This window comes from Spermophilus citellus (genome assembly GCF_964194105.1).
Source record: "Spermophilus citellus genome assembly, chromosome: 14".
In the NCBI taxonomy this organism is placed as follows: Eukaryota; Metazoa; Chordata; class Mammalia; order Rodentia; family Sciuridae; genus Spermophilus; species Spermophilus citellus.
This window is the reverse complement of record NC_138194.1, coordinates 103,969,097-103,977,069: the sequence shown is the minus strand read 5'-3', so window position 1 is coordinate 103,977,069 and position 7,973 is coordinate 103,969,097.

Below are 7,973 nucleotides of genomic sequence, written 5' to 3'. Positions count from 1 at the left end.
GCACACATTGGCTTGCCCTCCCTGCTCGTCACGGGAACCCCAGTCTGCCCCCAATCCACGGCCACTCTGCTGTCTCTGCACCCACGAGGATCCTTCCCCAGCCCCCAGGCACAGACAACTCCACTGCCCTGTCCCTTCCACCTTGGCCATCCCGGGCAGCACCCTCAGCCCAGCTGGCCCCACCCCCCCATTCCCAGAGGCCCTGAATGCCCTGGAAAACTGGGCGACCTTCCTACCCCAGCCTTAGAGGCGGCCACTTCCCGCCTGTCCACAGCTGCCTGTCCTGCAGTGACCTGGCTCCCTGCCGCTTCCCCAGCCTCTAGGTGCCTCCTTGCCTCTGGAACTGGGTCCCCATTCAGCAAGCCTCCTGGGCCCAGCAGGGAAGCCAGGCGTCCCCCCTCACCCTTCCTGGTCAGTCTGCGGACTTCGGTTGCCCCTCGGTCTCTGCCTCCATGTCCCGCCCTTTCCTCTGTCTCTCTGGCCCTGGCCTCTCCCTGCCCTTGCCGGGCACTCCATACTTCCAGGACTTCCTCACCAGAGCCCCTGCCTGCTGTGGACTCCTGACCCTGTCCCCTCCCTTGCTCTACCTGCCTCAAGTTCACCAGCGGTTTTCTGCCCATCTCAGCCCCCTGGGGACCCCAGGGGTGGGGGTCAGATGACGAGGGTTCCCCTCACCCAGGCCATCCTCCTGAGCATCTCGGGGACACCAGGGGCAGGACCCTGAGCCCCAGCCCCATTCCCTCACAGAACACTGAGCCCAGCAAGCTCACACCACCTTGTCTCTGGCAGGGGTGGGAGGTGGGGCTCAGTGTGGGCCGTGGCAGGAGGTCACCTTGCCATTGAGGACGGTGGCTCCTGGAGTGGGTGACAGCTGGTGTCCCCTGCAGGGCACTGCTTCTCTTCCCCATGAGAGAACTTCTTAACTTCCCCAGGAGTTGGACCCACGGCCAGCAGTACCCTGATCCCCTCCCACATCACACTGGGCCCCACCCCTGTGCTCAGCACCCTGGGCCTTGGCCGGGCAGTCAGAACACCCGAGGTACAGCAGGAAAGGTGGTTTTGCTTGGAGACTGTCCCCCAAAGACAGCAGTCACCTGAGGAGGGAGTGACACCTGCCCAAGGGTATCCAGTTGGGGGAGAGTTGAGACCCTGCCAGGAGGGCCCAGTGTCTCTTCAGCTTGGAGGAGGCTGGCGGGCACCACTGCTCCAAACTCTGGGTGTCCCCTGGGGGCCTTTGAGCCCTCTTTTAGGGAATGGCCACAGTCTGACGAGCTGCTCTCTCCCCAGGGCCCTGCTCTCGGGCTTCCTCAAGGAAACCAGTTCCCACCCAGGTGCCACTGCTATGCAGCGGGCACCCCGGACCTCGCTGTTTGGACTGACCCCCGAGGAAGTCCTTGATGCCCCCACCAGCAGGATTCCGGAAGTGGCCTCACAATGAGGCATGTCCCCCTCTCTGGCCGGGACTCCAGGCTCTGCTGCGGGCTCTTCCCTGCAGGAGGCTGGGCTGTGGAGGAGGCTATTCTTAGCCTCGGCCATCGCTGTAATTATCTTGCCTCTGCTTTGCTCAGTACCTGGTAAGATCTTGCTGGAAAATGTCAGTTCATCTCTCCACACTCAGGGCCACTGAGGAACAAGCCTCCCCATCCCCACTGGAATGGGAGGGGGGCTGTGACGGGGGCCAGGAACCTCCTCCATTCAATGCCCCCATCTCTGTCCACTCCAGAAGACATTGGCTCAATTTAACAACCCAGGAGGACTTCACAGGAGGTTCTGACACCCCCTGCAAAGGGGCTGAGGATAGGATGGTGCCCCAATAGCCCTTAAAACAGGGCCTGGCCTCAGAGAGCCGAAAACTCAGATTCTGGATGAAGCCAGAGGCTGGTGATCCACTCGGACCTCCACATCTTTGGGGCCCTCTCTGTGTGCAGAGAGCAGAGGGGGTGTGGGCTGAGCTTCCTGGGCTGGTAGTAGGTCCCTGGGGGAAGCAGGGACCAGATGAGGCAGGTTTCTCAGCCAGAGAGGGAAGGTGACCTGCTAGTCCCCCAGCAGTGTTGACTGGCCGAGCAGGGACCTGGATCCACCAGGGATTCCAATCCAGCCCTGGACCACAAGGGCCCCCCTGGCATCTGGACCTGCAAGACTGTGGGTGCCCGACTCCCTGGCTCCCAAGCCTCAAGGCCCACCCGGTTGTCCCTCCCCACTGGGCAGTGGGATCATCTGCTTCAGGCACATCCCCATGGACCGGTCTTCCCCTGCAGTCCTCCAGCCAGCCTCTGCCCCTGAGGCCTTCTGCCCAGGCCAACCCCTGCTGTGCCAGCCCTGTTGCAGACCCCTGGGTACTGCCCCTAGAGAGGTCCCCTGTCCTGCAGTCCTACCTGTGGTGGGCGGGACAGCCCCCAGCATCCGCACGCCCCTCCTGTTGGGCTGCTGGCCTGGCATGACCTTGAGGTCAGGAGCCGAGCCAGCCCCCTGGCTGGACCCAGTGTACACTCACAAGGCCCAGGAGAAGGGTACAGGAGATGGTGAGAGCTGGACTGAGGACGGAGCCCGGTCAGAGCAATTCCCCCAGACGCCACGGCTTCCAATCACACACGGGGAGCTGCCTGGGCCGAGTGGGCGACTCTGGAGGCTGCGGAGGTTGGGGGTTCAGGCTCAGGCTCTCCACCGAGCCTCCACAGGGAGCTAGCCAGCCCTTCCATTGAGCCCAGCGGGGAGCAGGGCAGGCTGACCTACAGACCCCAAGAAGATGGACGTGTGTTCTACAGGCCACAGGGTTCTGTCTCCTTTGTTAGGGAGCCCGGGCTGCCCTCGAGGCCTTTTTGGAGCCTGGCCGCGTGCCCCCTGCTGTGTGTGGCCGCTCTGTGAAGGGGGTGATGACCATTGGCTCCTGGAGCTGCCGTGGGGCTCGTGGACAGCTTGTCCACAGGCTGGTGTGTGCCCTCCCATCTCCCCGCTGCCAGGGGGTTGAGGTCTGCCTCCCCTGGCCTGGCCCAGGCACTCCTGGCGGGAGCGGCTGCCCTGTCGGGGCTGCGCGGTGGCCTCAGCCCAAGCCCGGGGCTGTCCCCACGGCTGTCTCCCCTGCTGGCTGTTCAGTTTGAAGCCGTTGATCTTTATGAGAGATTTCTCTGCATTTCCACCTTCCCCTCTCTCCACCATCCAGGCGTTGCTATGGGAACCAGGCTGGGGTACCCACGGCATCCCTGATGGATGCTTTTAGGTCCCTGCAGGGCCACAGGTGTGTGTGGTGTGCGTCGCAGGCACACACGTGCGTGGGCTGGAGGGTCGGCAGCCTGAGAAGGGTTCCTGGGATTTCATCACGGGGCTAAGGGCAGGGTGATTAGAAACAGCCTCTGCCGTGTGTCCAGCTCCCCACCCAGGGCACAGCCCACACTCCCTTTCCTCACGGCCACTCCTATGTCACCCCTGTGGGTGGCATCACTGTCTGGGGACACCCCAGCACAGCAGCCTTGACTCCCTCCCTGCTGCCTGTCTTGACCTTGCTTGACCCCGGCATCCGGCTGGGTCCTGCCTCCTGCCCACCAGGTCCACTCACTTCACCCTGCTGAGTCTCAGCCTCCCCAGCAGTATGACCCAGGGCTGTGACCGTGGCCTGGGTCCTGCAGCATGTCCTGGGAGCCACCTCTTGTCCCCACCTCCTGCCTCAGTCTCCCCATCACTGCAGTGGCAGCACTTGGGCTGTTTTCGGGTCACCAGAGCCCACCTGTCCCCAGTTGCACACCCGCCGGCAGCTGGGGGAAGTGGGTAGTGGCTCTGTGCCGGGCACCTCCCAAGGCCCCAACTCTGAACACTGCTGCCTTCGGGACCAAGCCTTCAGCCCATGAGTCCTGGAGGGACAGTCAGACCCAAAGCGTGACACAATCAGTGTCACCAACATCTCTTTATTTTCTGCTGGGGCTTGTGGGACATGCTGAGTCTTGTTGGGCTCTTTGCATTTCTGTTGTGTGGTCCTGCTGAGGCCACCCCGATGTCCTTGCCCTCAGAAGGCTGGTGGGGACAGCATGTGGGGCTGGTCTGGCCCCAGTGAGCCCAGAGATCAGGGGCTGAGGCTGCTGATCTGGACTCCCTAGGCAGCCCTGGCACCCCACCCACAGCTCCCTCACCCCTAGGCCAGGCAAGTGCCCTGGAGAAGACTCTGCTCAGGCTCCTAGGCCCTGTGGGCCAGTGGGGGTGGCCTCTGAGGCCTGAGGTTGTGAGGTGGCCAGACAGATGAGAAAGTATGGTGGGTGCCGTCTCTGAGGTCCTGAGCATCATCTCCAGAGACGGTGCCCGTCTGCAGCGCAGGTCCCCCCTGGAGCTTGCCTGGGCTCCTGCCCCAACTCCACTGACCTTGGTCTCCTCCTACTAGATGGGCAACTTAGAGCCAGACCTGCCTCTGTCCTTCACAGCCATCAGGGCCTGAGCCAGACTTTGTGGACAGTCAGGGACAAGACCAGGCCAAAAGACAGCAGCCAGAGTCCATCTCTGGCCTCAATAGTGGAAAAGCGATGTCGGAAGAACGTCTGCATAAAGTAAAATCACACTTCATTCCAACATCAAGGGCCGTGCGGGGGCCTTGGACTGCTGGTGGACAGGAAGCCCGTCAGAGATGGTGAACTTGGGATCTAAAACCCACGAAAAATGCTCTGCAGGCTCTTACAGCTCCACAGCCACAGCCCAGCAAGGGTCCGGAGAGGGGCAGTGCCGGTTCTGCCCTGTCCACTCCACAAAATGCAAGAGGGACCACGCCTCATCCATCCACGCAGCTGGCGTCCCTGCTGCCATGGCCACTCAGGCAGCCCTGGGAGGAGGAGGAGGCTTTATTTTGGCTCACGGCATCAGATTTAGTCCACGGCCTGCTATGGGCCCCAGGCGAGGCAGAACGAAGAGTGGGGTGCAGGAGCGCTGGCCAGGAACGCGGGGGTGGGGTGGGTGGGTGGTGGTGGTGACAGAGCAGAGCACCCCTCCAGGGCACACCCCGTGACCCTCGACTCCAGCCACTTCCCACCTGCCTACAGTCACCACCCAGTCAGTCCCTTCAAACCAGATGGACAGATTAGACCCAGCTCCCACAGTCCCCTCACTCCACCTCTGAACGACCCAACCAACTCAGGAGCTGCCTCAAGCATGACAGCAAGAGGCCCCAAAGGCTCCGAGGAGGAGGGGGTGGGAGGAATGACCTGTCCACCCTGCTTGAAGTCCCTGAGCAGCCAAGAGGCTGGTCTTCACGGAGGGACTGACAAGTGACAGAAATGACAGAACTCACCATCCACACAGTGGCCCCTTCTGGTCCTCTCTGCTGAGTGATGGGGACCCCTGTGAACCCACTGGGCAGCCCAGTGCCCTGCCCTTGGCTGCATGCCCTGGGGACAGGGTGGACGGTGCAGCCCTGGGACCCCCGGTGGACAGCTGTAGCTTTTCCCCAAGATTGCCTGAGACCCACCTTTGGCCCTCTGCTTGGTGACCCTGGGCAGCCGTCGCCGTCTCCAAGCCGCGGTCCTTTGGAAAGCCTCCTCTGCGCAGACAGTGCCTTCCTGCCACCCGCGCTCCAGCCCGGCCTCCCCAGGTGGGCAGCGGCAGTGAGCAAGCCCTTTCTGTAGGTGGCCCGTTCATCCACCCAGCACACCCAGCATCGCAAAGGCCCAAGGAGTGAGACAAACGCTTTTATTGCCAAGGTCTTCACATCCTGTGCCAGAGAGACTGAGGGGGGACCTCCCTGGGTCCTGGGAAGGGAATAAAAGCTGGAAGCCTCGGAGAGGGAGGGCTTCCTGTTCTCTGCTCCAGGCCTGGTGGGCGCCTTGCAGATGACCTTCAGGCGACACTGGCTGAGCACCCTTGGGGCCCGGGGGTCACCTCTGCTGCAGAGGGCTGGAACATGGGAATTCCTGAGGGCGGGGAGGCCAGGGAGGGAGGAGTCCCAGGCTCAGCCGTGTCCAGCCAGCTGTCCCTCTCTCTCCACCGCCTCCCTCCCTGGAGTGCCCGCACCAGCTTCTGCCGCTCAGGGTTGGAAGGCCCAGCAGTCGTGCATCCGGGAGCTGGGAGCCGCTGGCTCTGAGGCCTGTTGGCCCTGTGAGGCACGGCCTTCCCTCGGCTGTGCCCAAGTCCTGCTCGGAAACTCATGGTAGGGCAGAGGCAGGCCCCCACGGCAGCTGGGCCGTGGCCTTCCTCAGGTGCTCTGCATGCCCATGGCAAATGCTTTCTTGTCAAATGCACAGAGGCAGCAAAAGAGTAGAGACTGTCCTCTATCCTGCAAAGTGGCCTGCAGGCCTTGCACTGCCCCCCAGGCCCCGCCTCCCCACTGCCCGTGCTGGAAGCCCCTCCCCTTGGGGCACAGCTTCTCTGTCCCCCTTCTGCGGGACGTTACCTGCTCGGGCGTGGTCCCCCAACCCGAGGGCAGCAGCCCTGCACCAGCCCATCCCAGGTGAGGCTGGCGCCTGCCCTCTCAGCCCTGCATCTCCTCACAGGGAAAGGCTCAGCGCCCTCTCCTGACCCCACGAGCAGGGTCTCTGCAGGAGGAGCTGAGAACCAGCAACCAGACCCGAAGATGGCTCCAGGCTGAGCCCTGCCCCTGGCGACCTGTGTCCCTGCTGGCTGTTTGCTTTCAGGGGCTGTCACCACAGAAGTTGAAACTGAGGGCTCTGACGGCCACCACCCAGCTGTCACCTGAGGGGGGCCTCTGGACGCACTCTCCCTGGTCCCGGTGCCGTGTTGACACTCCAGACGACCCTGGACTCACAGCCTCATCATAGTGACCACACCACGGCCTGTGAGAGAGCCAGCCCTGGTGCCCGAGTTGCCTACCTGCCCCAGCACAGCTGCAGAGGGTGTGGACATCACACGCCCCTCACCAGGTGAGAGGGCCAGACCCCCGACCTGGGGGAAGGCACCTGCAGACACTGACGAACCTGCCCAATTCCCTCTTAAGATTGGGAGCCATCTCATCACAAAGTCATGAGAAGTTCCTGTCTGTTTTACTATAAGTCACTGCGATTTCTAAACTTGCTTGGGATGCCTGCCCGTGCCTGGAACTCACCCACGCCTGGCTTTCCCCGACAGATACCCCCCTCTGAAACCTCAGGGGTGCGTCATAAATCCTGGGCTGGGATCTGAACCTACTCCCTACCTGGAAACGTTGAACCACGTAGACCTTACCCTGCTCCCTGCCTGTGTACTGTGCTCGCCCAAATCCTGTCACCTGTAAGTTCTCAAGACACCCCCCTCGGCAGCTTTGTGTGCTATAAAAGCTTGTTGCTGGAGAGCTGGGGGTGCTCTCTGGCCTGGGGTTTCGGGGGGGACATTGCTGGCCAGCTGTTGTGTACACAGACACAGCTGGCTTTGATGTAAAGGTGGAGTCGGGGGTCTTGTATTTGTGTCAGGTTCAATAGCGCAGCCCTCCTTCTCCAGGCAGCGCCCACTGAGAGAAACCCGCGGCGCCCAGGTGTTTGGCTATCTGCCAAGGGTGCTGATTCGGTGAGAAGGTCACTCAGCACTTAGTGGGAGACTGGGGTTTAGGGCTGAGCTCTAAAGCGCTGTGGGTGTGGTGCCCTTGGGCTCAGGAAGAGGGTCCTGCACAGACTGGCTGCCGCCAGCCTGGCAAGGGTGCCTGGGGACTCCTCACCCCACCCCAAGCTTCCCCAGAGGCTCTGCCTCCCAGCCTCCCTCGCAGCCCGCCGGCCTGCTCAGCTCTGGGTCTTGGGGGCAGGGAGGGTGTGGGCAGGAGATGGCAGTCGTGGTGGGAACCTGGAGAGGTAGAGGGGCGGGCAGGGGGCTCCAAGGAAGTGCTGCTCAGACCCCCTGGGGGGCCTTCCTCTCGCTGGCCCTGGGCCACCCGGACGCCTGCTGGGAAGCTGATGAAGGAGGTGGAGGCCTCCCCTCAGCTGGCCTTTTCCCCTGGAAGGGCCCAGGGGGCCTCCTCCACCTCAGAGGCCTTCCTTTTGCCATCAGATGCCCTGATTTTAAAGGGCGTGGCCCTCTCT